This window comes from Canis lupus, chromosome 28 (genome assembly GCF_011100685.1).
Source record: "Canis lupus familiaris isolate Mischka breed German Shepherd chromosome 28, alternate assembly UU_Cfam_GSD_1.0, whole genome shotgun sequence".
NCBI classification, from domain to species: domain Eukaryota; kingdom Metazoa; phylum Chordata; class Mammalia; order Carnivora; family Canidae; genus Canis; species Canis lupus.
In genome coordinates, this window is record NC_049249.1 from 20,724,575 (window position 1) to 20,734,239 (window position 9,665).

Below are 9,665 nucleotides of genomic sequence, written 5' to 3' on the forward strand. Positions count from 1 at the left end.
AGTTCCTTATAGTAACTTTGAGTGCCTCTATTTTATTTTATTTTTTTTTCCTGATTACTGATACAAAGCCTTTCATAGAAAATGTGGAAATACACAGAAAGTTAATAGAAATAGATCTTAAACAACCATAATGTGACACCCTGGAAACACAAAGAAAAGGGCTGAAATGCATTTCCTTGAGAGAGAGGTTCATCGTGAGACCAGGACCTGGGCCTCCAAAGAGAGGCTGCTTACCACTCAGTGCTGGAGTCACTCAACTAAAAAGAGTGATGAAAAGGAGCTGGAACCTAGACTTTTCAAGCAGGTTGCCAGGCAACTGGTGGGAGGCTCGTGGGGGGTCAGTGTGTGAGGATGGAAGGGAAGGCAAGGAGGAACTATGTGCTGGGAAAACTATAAACAGGATTCGGCTGCTGCCCCAAGAAGGCCTTGCTGCTGCTGAGGCAAAGCAGCACTTTTGGGATGATGCTTTTAGGAACTAGGAACAGACAAAATGCAATCCAGAGAAGCACTTCCCCTTTAGACAAATCCTGACATGCAGGCATCCTGGAGACCAGCCCTACCTCTGTTAATTCTATGGTTTGTTTCCCTAAGTTAACCAATTTCACTATTGTGTGCTTACTCTTAGTCCAACATAGCTTCTGTCACATGTAATTGGGAGAGTCCTAAGTCAAAAGATCCCAGCACTAACACTTAAACTAGGAGAGGTCAGATAGACAGCATTTGGAAGAGGCAGGATCTAAACAGGCATGGAGCTCCCATAGGTGGACATTGGGGGAGACACATCCTAGAAAGAGGAAACAGCATAAGCCAAAACACAGCAACCAGGAAGAATAGAATGTGTTTTGGGCAAAGAGGTCAGTTAGGCCAGAGAATAAGAAAGAAAACAGAGACATCAATCTCCTATCTCGCTGATGTTTGCATGACTGAGGCTTTCTCATGACTCAGACTTCAGCTCAGATATTTTCACAAAGGCGTCTTCTCTGACCACCCTAGCTTGTTTCCCTTAATGCATAGCACGTATGCCATAGCCATCTTCTTCCTTGTGGACTCCATGTTTGTCTCTGTAATCCCACTGGAATGACAACACAATTAGGAAAGTGTCCTTGTGCTTCTTCCTCTCCTCAAGCCTCCAGGGCTCACAAAGAAGAAGGCTGCATGACACAGACTCTCAGCAAGCATCTGTGAAGTAAGCAGCTGATAAGCCTGGCAAGAGAAGATGGAGCCAGATACTGGAGGATGCAGGATCTGGATTTTAGAGGACAGGACTGGACATAAATTTTCAGAAGCACACTGTTAGGAAATTCATCTGGTATGAAGGACGTAGACTACAGGCAGGGACAAAGGGCAGAGAGAGCAGTTTAGAAACCCACTAAAAATCCTGAAGCAATAGGTAACATTTATTTGATTGAGTGAATGAGCTCAACGTATGAGTTTCTGAACTTTCCCCTCAGATGAAAGAAGAATGAAAAATGGTTTGTAACTCTTCCTTTCCTTTTTCTTTCAGAGCTGACTGCTCTGTAGACTTTCATCTTTCTTCAGATAATGTTTTGTAACCATACATGAATAGTGTCTTACACATCAATCTATAACAGCTATTTTCCCCCAGGTAACAGCTTTGAAAAGAGGACAGTGGCTGCTTGATCAGATAATAAGAGCAAAGCGATTCTCGAAGGTCCAGCAATAGAGCCTGTATCTCACAGGCTGTCCCACTCCAGCACCTCCGACTCTGAGCCGGAGTCAGAGTCATATCTTCTGCCACACAAACCTAGTTCTAGTACAAAATATTCCTTTCTCCCTAGATCGTTCATTTAGTCTTCTATTGGTTTGTTGTGTTTTGCATGTTTTCCCACTTGATGTAAACGGTACTACATGATATGTACTGTTTGGAAGTTATTGCTCTTATAAAATTTGGTAAAGTTGAAATATATAGTACTATCCTATTCATTTTCACTACAGTGGTTTTTCCCTTGAGTGTGTATACCACCAATTATTTATCTATTTCTTGCTAAGGAACACTATTTTGGGTTTTACATGTGATGCGACATTGAACATTCTTCCAAATGATTCCCTGTACAATTATGAAATAATTTCCCTAGGATAAATGTAGACACACAAACACAAAATTGCTTCAAAGATGTATAATGAATACCCAACTTTACAAAACATTACCAACTTGCAACCAAAAGGATTTTACCAGTTCACATTCCTACTAGCAGTCTGTAAGTTACTACTTTTCCTCATCATTTCCAAATGCTTAAAATTTTGTAAACACGTTACAGAATGACAGACATTTCACTGTTATGTTAATTTATGTAACCCTGATAGTTTGAGAGGTGAGCATCCTTCCCTATCTTTACTATTTGTTTCCTCTTTTTGAATGACATTTTCATTAATTCCTGCCCCTTTTCTTGACTGCCTTTTGCACATTTATTTGTAAAAATTCTTTATAAATTCTTTATATATTATTTGCCAGTGTTATTCATAATTTTTCCGAGTCTGTGATTTGTATTTTGATCAAAATACTTCTTAATTTTCAAAAAGGTTAAACATGATTTTGTATGGATTGAGATTTTTTTCTGTCTAGTGTAAAAAAATATTTTCCAAGTCCTGGGATCATAAAGATTCCTACATTGTCTTCTTCAAGTTTTAGGTGTTGATTGTCATTTGTAGAACTTTAATCCATCTATATTTTTCATTCGCTTTTTTTCTGCCACTTCTCAGTTAAACTGCTCTCAAGTACCCTGCATGTATTACTCTTCTTGTCTACATCCTGATTTCTTATAAGACAACTTAGTTCCCACTTCCTCTGTGAGGCTTCCTCTGACTGTTGCAACTCTCACTGACCTTCTCCACCTGGACTACTAAGTCATTAATCATCAGGTTTGGATTTAATTATTGCTTAGTCTAAGATTATAAACCTATAGAACTACAGCACCAGGAAGTTAACCCAAATGAGTGAATGAAACTGAATTAAGACAACAGAAAGCCGAGAGACTGGAACAGTTCCTAACCTTCTTTGCCATGTGGAAATCGGGCCCAGAGTTTCTAATCATTTGAAATGATACGAATATATTGTTTGGAATCTGTATTTCTATTTTAATAATCTTTATTTTTACATGTTGGAAAGTGATTCACTAAAACAATTTGTTTAAAGCCAAACAATTTTTCTACACTGAATTCATTTCATTGGCTTTTGGTCTGTCTTTATTTTTGTCCAGTCATTTTGTCATTTCTAATCACTACTTGTCTACTGAATAAAAACTGAAACCATGAGAGTAAAAAGATTCCCATTAGAGTCTAGTACAAACCCAATCTCAGAGAAAAGCGCATGATAACTGATCAGGAAATCCACAGTTTCTTGCTGGTTGGTGGGAGATCTTATAACCACACCTTTGAACACAGAGCTATCTCCATAGTCTAAATAGAGGAGAGGTTTAAAAAATAATCTCACTTGTCAATTTAACCAAATGTCTTCCCACACAGTTTTATTTCCATCCAGACTTGTTTACAGAAAACAACACATGGACAGAAACCTCCCCCCAAAGTCCTGATTATCTCAACACCCAACAAGCCAGATGCAGTGTGTTCTAAATCTGTTTTAATGGCAGCAATCTTTGTACTAAAAAGAACAGTTACACATATCTTAGATATACACCCCCATTGTCTTTTAGGGAGTGAGCATTTGATGCTAACTCTATTTCAGACACACATACTGCTGTTTTATTTCTAGAGCTGGGTCTTTAGGATCTAAGTTATATTTCTCCTTTTACATCTAGTCAAGACCTATACAGCTCATTGTCAAGGTAAAATTGACCTGAACCAGGAATTGGGCTTGTCTTGGAATACCCTTGGCCAGGGTAATATCTCTGAACCTCTTTTTCAGAGAGAAAGAATAATCATAATGTCAATTCTAATCTCATAGTATAATATGAAGATAATAAATCTACCCATCCAGCTGATTGTTCAGAGGGTCAAATGAGATGGATATCAAACCTATAAAGTTATCTATAAATGTGAGTATAATAAAATTAGTTTGTAGATATGAGAATATATGGGAAATGTGTGATGACACTCAAATATTATGTGTTATGATTTTTAGGACTTGTTTGATCTGCTATTCATCTATCAGCACTCCACACTCAGAGGGAAAATTTTCAATAGAATTTCCTTTCTCATTAATAAGTCGAACATGTTCCTCCTTTGAGACTACAGTTGCCATCATACCTTACACAATAGCCATATAAGTAAGGGATCTGGGGGCACCAAGCTGGGCCAAACTGTATCCAGAGAGGCAGCAGATAATTCCCAGTGATGTTCCGAGCAAACAGGTAAAAAGTTCCAAGGTCAATTTTTTTTAACGTATCTCTCCATGTCTGTTTATGGCTTCCTCTCTTGTTCTTCTAGGTCTATGAATGATTCTATGTGTGAATCCTTGAATATTTTTATTGTGGGCAAGTCTGGATGCTTAGGATTGTGTTTACACAAGTTAAATGTTATGTATGTCTGTTTTTACATTAAAAAAATACACAACACATACAAAGACTAGAGTTTTTATTTATTTATTGGAGAGGGTAAGTGCAGAGGAGAAGCCGACTCCTGGCTGGACAGGCTGTCTAATGTAGAGGACTTGATCCCAGGACCCTGAGATCATGACCTGAGCCAAAAGTAGATGCTTAACCACTGAGCCACTTAGGCACCCCTGCATGTATTGTGTAGCATACCAACTACCAAATCCAAATCTGTGCATAGCTGTATCTGTGTGTTTGTGTGTGGATCTATGCACCTGTATCATGAATGCATATGTCTATGCTATGTGCTTCTGCCAATGAACATTGTAGAATATGACTCTATGTCTTATACCAGATATACCTAGGGGTATATGGTTTGTCTCTCCAAGCATGTTTGTGTGTCTGTCAATGAAACTGTCTTTGAACTACATGTATATGCTGGAGTTTTTGTGTAACCAAGTAGTATTGAAAATTTTCTACTTGGTCTACAAATGGTCCTAACCTACTCCTTGCTGTTATCAAATATATTCCTCAGAAAGCAATTTGTTCAGTATTTGCCTATAAAACAGAATCACCTGGAAGCTTTAAAATACTGATAAAAATAATTAGAAACAGAGTCTTAATTATTTTTTCCTTTTCTGGGATGAGCCCTAGACTTTAGAAATGTTTTAAGCTCCTTTCTTGATTCTAATATAAAGCTATATTTGAGAACCACCACCCCAATGAAAAGGCTACAATTCATTACAGAAAACTTCAGTGTGCTTTAATAATGTGTGTTTTTACTTAGATCAGGGGGTAGGAAAGAGTACTTAAAAATCCCATGTAGAAAAAAGGACTGATCCCCTTTTTTCCTGCTGTGGCAGTGGGAGCTGCACCAGATTAGAGCCAATGAAACAACCCTGGGATGGCCTATGGAAATAACTGTAGAAAAACACTTCCCAGTCTATCATCCAGCATTTGTTTGCCACTATATAGAGCTCTACATAATTAAAATGACAGAGTGTTTTCTTAATTTACATATAAACACTTCATACCCACTATGGACCTTTGGCAAACAAAAAGATTTATTAGTATAATAAAATAACTACTACATAAAAATTTAAATGCATGTTTTAGAGCATTTTTTACATAGTAATGAAAACAGGAAGACAGTAAATGGAACAAAATTCATAGCCTTCAAGGATGGGGATCTAAGGATAGGTGGTATATAAGATCTAAAAGTTGGGAAGAAGAGAAATAAAACCACAGATGTTTAACTCTGGAAGGCAGGGCTCCTTTCATCCTTAAATACTATTGCACAAATTAAAAGCCTGCTTTCCTCTAGGATTCAGCCATGTTTACATTCTCAGTTTACACTTTTTTTTTTTTTTTTTCAGTGAACATCTCAGAAGCACTATTGGAGAGGGACAGCTGTCTGGTGTCCACAAGCCATTCTCTTACTTCCAACTCTTCACACCAGAGAGGCTCTCCAGGGCACTGAGTATTTGATACTGCCACCCATAAACGTGAAGTCAGATGAATAAATTCTTGATTAGGCAAGAGGGAAAAACCAAACTTACAAACATTCTTCGTTATACTCTTCATTAAACTCTAAAAAGCATACTAAGGCACAAATAAATATTTGTAGAATAAGTAAACATACTACTGTTTAACAACTTGTACAACTGAAAGAGCAACTCACAAAAAGCCTGTTCCAATAGAAGCCAATACAGAGCATCAAAGGGAAGATTTGTAACATAAGCATAGTCATTACCATAGGGATGGGTCTTAAAGCATGAGAAGAATGTTACTTCTATGGAGTGACTCAACTGATCCCTTGACTTCCTGATGGAATGGTCCTAAGCCCAAAAAGTCAAATAAAATAACTAAGGTCTGACAATAAATAAATACATAAGTGGGGAAATCCTGAAATCCAGTTCAGAGCATAGGACTCCAGAGCCTGTGTGCTCAGTCAATATGCTATTTATTTTCCATTCACCAGGGAAAAGATAATAGAGCAACTGATGAAGATGCATAGATTGGGGCCAATTTAAAATCCTCTCTTGTGATGCAACTCCCTTTTATCTCATATCCTAATCCATTTGGGTATACACAAGATGCTAATTGACTCCACAACATGAGGGATGCTTTAATCAGGGAGGTATGCAACTGCCTTGCAAAGGATTTTTACAAGAAAGATGAGCACTTCATGAAAGGATGATCTGGAAAAGACTCAAGACTATCTAGTCCAGATCTCTCATAAAATATTGAGGAAACTGGTTTTCAATGATGTAAAGTAATTTGTCTGGTCACAGAACTGGTCAGTGATAGAAGAAGAACTAGGACTACTTTTTACCTTACCTGTTACTCTTTTTATTATATCATGGTGCTTTATTCTCTCTAGGATACCTTAAAGCCTACTTAGCAACATAAATATAGGACTTACTGACTTCATGAACCTTTTGCTACAGCATTTGGCCCAAAGAAATTCTATTTTCCAGATCTACAACAAATTCATCCATAAAAAGCTCAGCATAATTTTCTTCCTCCTGTGGGAAATAAAGACTCTTCCGTTCCTTTTCTCTTACTCCCTAATTTGTAACCTGTCAATGTTTACAGGTATTTTTATGCAAATCAGTCACTAAGAAGAAATTGCACTTAGCCTGCAGAACTATTTCAGCTTTTAACTTAGAATGATGGATCGATGTGGTGGCAGGAGTTAATAAATGGCATATGTGCATATCTTATGATGAAGTCAAATCTATGCTAAGAGGAAGAAAATGAAACACAAAAATAAACAAGCTTCTTAGCAATAAACCCAAAGATTTGAAGTTCATGCAATATTTAATCATTTAAATAAGGTCATCATCAGAAGTGACACAAACTGCTAAATTGGTTCTGCTTTCATATTCAACAGCTTTTTATCTAACCTACAATTTTGCTCATTTCTTATAATCCATATACTATCCCCATTACCACTATACATTTCCATATGTAGCTATCTGCAATGAAAAACAAACAAAAACAAAAACAAAACAGACTGACTTACTATTGGAAAATCAGCTTTGAGAAGTAAAAATGAAGGCTTTCCAAAAATGGAAATGAAGACAAGAGAATGTCAGGTTTTGCCATCAGAGACATTTCACCCCTACCCTGTCCTTGGAATTATACTCTGCTCATTGTTCCCACAGCAAGAGCCATTTTCAAGAATGCAAGCTTGAGAAAACAATGTGTTTTATGGGACTGAGCTCAGCTCAGGTCTTTAAATAAACTTTTAAAATTCTGGCCCAGCAGGTATGGAAACTATTCATTTTGTGGCTGTGTAGTTCAAACTTTGTTTGTAAATTCCCTTGTTTGTTGAAACTGCCTTCTACCAAACTAGAGTGGCCTCTTCTTTTGGTCTCTGCCTGCCCTCCATATATGGGGGCCTGTTTCAGGTTACACCTGGGTAGTTCCTGAGTTTGTGAACCAACATCTTGGCAATAATTTAAAAGGTCCTAATAAGAAAAGTAACCACTAGGACTGGCAGAGTTACTCAAATAAGCAACATTTGTATGCTTTGACTATTCGCCCTTAGAACTAGACATTTATTTTCAATAGATGAATCAAATTTCAATGTTGGCTATTATTTGGTCATTTTTTATAAATATTTGTAGAAAGAAATTAATAAATTATCAAAAATAAACTTACAATGAATTTTCTGGTAAGGATATTTTAGTAGAGACTTTTTTTTATAAAGATTTTATTTATTTATTCATGAGAGACACAGATCGAGAGGCAGAGACACAGGCAGAGGGAAAAGCAGGCTCCATGCAGGGAGCCTGATATGGGACTAGATCCGGCATCTCCAGGATCATGCCCTGGGCTGAAGTCCGCGCTAAACCATTGAGCCACCCAGGCTGCCCTAGTAGAGACTTTTAAATTGCTGACATGTTTGAAAGCCATTGGAATGAAACTCAAAGAGCCAAAAACATGCAATTCTTTGTTTATAATTTAGTATTGTTATTAATTATGACAAACTTATCCTTAACTTAAAAAGTTTCCCAATTATTTACATATTTGCTTCATGTACATGGAACTTTTTGAAACTAAAAGATTAAATGAGATTAAATGAGAAAAGGTAGTCAAATGCTAAATGAGATTACAGATCACTGAACAAGAATATGGAAAGAAAAATAATTATTAGACATTGACAAATTTACATGACAAATTTCATTGACCAGTCCATGAAAAGAGAAGCCAAATCAAAACATATTAAATGTGCACACTTATGAAAATATTTAAAGAAAGAAACTTGCTTCCTTGAAACACTTTAAATCAGAGGAGAAATTAAAGAAATAAATTAGAGAGAAGTAGCAAAAGTTAAGAATAAAAGCAACTAAATTGTACAAATTTAGGAAAAATTAACTATAATGTTATTACTCGATGTTAATACATATCTATTTGTAGATGTGAGCTTTCAAAAAAATAAAAATAATGGGTTGAATCACTATATTGTATACCTAAAACTAATATTACACTGTATGTTAACTAACTGGAATTGAAATAAAAACTTAACTACATTAATGTGATAGAAAAGTATTAATTCATTTATTTTTTTCCCCTTTTTTCTATCTGCTCTGTGTTTTTCTTCTGTCAGGGTGATACATGTAAAATTCAACAAAAGAAAATAATCTGCTTTACATTTTGTCATTATTTCATTGATTATTTCATGTAATGATTAATGAAATAATCGTCATGTAGAAGAGGGGGCTGCTAAAATAATGATGCATTCTGATGTCAAAAACACAAGGTGTACCATTGGGTACTAGGTAGATTGGCAGATGAAACCCACCTTTAGCTCTGCTTCTATTTTCTCAGCTTCTCAAACTCTCAGAGCAGATATAGTTATTCCAAGTTCCTTCCAGGTATACTGATTGAGGTTAAAAATCTAATCTATGCCAGCTTGAGAGAATAAGAGTATTAGTTTTAGTAAGAGGCAGTAAGGAACGCATTAGCCTCTAAGCACAGAATAGCCATAAATTAAAAGATCCCAAGTAGCCTGTGACTGCTTTTCAGCATAGTTGTTTGCATTCCCTGAATCCTAATTATACATCATTATGTAGGATTCCCTGAGGATCTAGGCAAATTGCAACTCAGTTACTGACAACCCTCTTGCCAACAGGCTGCCCAGCTGTA

At 36.5% G+C, this 9,665-nt stretch overlaps 1 long non-coding RNA gene across 1 annotated transcript; it reads left to right on the forward strand.

The window, feature by feature from the left end:
- The first annotated feature begins 349 nt into the window (after nt 1-349).
- Nucleotides 350-7,932, forward strand: LOC111092988. The gene is made up of 4 exons (XR_005380282.1): nt 350-576; nt 3,923-4,013; nt 4,100-4,328; nt 5,885-7,932. It is a non-coding gene; the product is annotated as an uncharacterized LOC111092988 (long non-coding RNA).
- The last annotated feature ends 1,733 nt before the right edge of the window (nt 7,933-9,665 follow it).